This window comes from Anopheles aquasalis, chromosome Y, assembly GCF_943734665.1.
Source record: "Anopheles aquasalis chromosome Y, idAnoAquaMG_Q_19, whole genome shotgun sequence".
In the NCBI taxonomy this organism is placed as follows: Eukaryota; Metazoa; Arthropoda; class Insecta; order Diptera; family Culicidae; genus Anopheles; species Anopheles aquasalis.
Window position 1 is genome coordinate 5,484,444 of NC_064879.1, and position 1,882 is coordinate 5,486,325.

Consider the following 1,882-nt stretch of genomic DNA (forward strand, 5'->3'; position numbering starts at 1 on the left):
ATTGATTCAGAATAAAGAGATAAAAGGGGCGCAACGGGCACGAAAGCTCTCTTTTTTTTTTTGCTAAAACAACATGCGAGGAATAAAATCAAATCAATTTGTGGTTCCTTTTTAGTAATCTAAGATATTCTCTAAACATTGTGTCTTTCCCTTTCCCCTTTCGGAGGGCTTCGGTATTTTCGGGCCAAAACAGGCCCGTTTTTGATGATTTTTTGTGACGTAAACATTCCACGTTATGTTTTCAAGTAAATGGCATCCTAATCTACAACTTTTGAAGAATATTTGGTATTGTTTTGAGCAACAATCATTGATAAGTTATTCCGTGGCATCCAATTTTGTTAGGCGTGTCTTCGCAAAGGTATTTTTTACGGTGCCCGTCGTAGCGACATGACGGGTCATCTGAAATACACAAATCGATATTCGTTAGAAAGATTATAAGTTTATCTAGGCAGCCCCGGAGAGTTTTTGTTGATATTCCTGTTTTTCGATTCTTGGCAGATTTTTGAAGTTGAAAAAGTGATGCTTTTTGTCATTTTGCCTAAAACACGATTTTTAATGATTTGTTTAAAAAAAAGTATCAATTTCAATTCAAAAAACAATTTTAATGATATCTCAACGGGTTTACCTGGCACAGAGTGCCATCCAAAACTTCCAAAATCCAAATCCAAATCCAAATCCAAATCCAAAACTTTTACACAATACTCTTGAAAGAATCAGCATTCAGGGAAAAATGTTAAAAATCTGTGTCACTAAACAAAATTAAATATTGCTTGACGCGATTGCTTGATTTTCCGCCAATTTCTAGCCATGTGATACTTAAATTATTTTAACGATTAGCACCCGGTGCCACACTCATTCACCAGGGCATCAGTAGAAGCTCAATCGAACATGCTTTTAACGTCCCCTTCGAAAGGTGTCGCAAGTTAGTCGCCGTTGGACGCAGGTGGTTTGCTAGTGTCTCGACCTACCCGAAAAGAGTGTTCTACAATTGTAAAAAAAAAAGAAAGAGAAGGAGAAGGGTTCGTTGTGCAAATCATCAGCAGTCCGACACTCCGTCTCGGCGAGCGGCGAGCGCGCGAGATGGCAACCTGGGGAGCTATAAATTTCCGTTTTCTTTCACTTCACGCAAAACGCTTCAGCGGTTGCGCAGCGGTTTTGGGAGAGTCCTTTTTGGTTACAGTTCTTTAGCCAAATAGTTCAAAGTTTTTGTTTTATTTCCATCAACTGATCGATCCCATCGAACCTCTCCCACCCACGGAATCAACGATACACACTAACACACACGCATAAACTTCCAATATTTCCGGTCGCGCTTAGACACAGTACACCTTCCGGGTGAGCCAGCTGTGGGTGGGTGAGTCGGGTCGGGGTGGGAGTAGGAAATAATGGGCCCCGGTGAGGGTGCGGGGGAAGGAGGGGGAGGGGTGGAAGAAGGAAGGGCTAGAAGTTATTCTCTGCCTCTGCACTCTATCGTTTGCTACGTTGGTTTTGGATTTTTTAATATTTTTTTTTGTTGTGTTTTTGTGTTTTTTTTTTGTTTTGCTCTTGGTTGTTTGTTGATTAGCTAGGTTCTGATCTGACTCTACTAACGTTCTACTACCGTCGCAGACACACACACACCGACAGCCCACACGCACATGGCCGGCTCGCGCATATCCTTGCTGGGTTTGCGAGCGTTTATCGGTGTGTTGTGTCTGGTCGTGCCGTTCATCGTGCCTGTTCGCGCATTCTGTTCGCAAGGACCGCTCGCGGTTGGCTCGCGGTGGTGGGTGTCTCGTGATCTCTGCTCCCACTCCCTTTCCCTCCCTTCACGGCACACTCAGCTGTTGCTGCATTGATCTGTTACGCTGCGTTGTTTTTTGTTTTTCTTTGCGTGGCAACA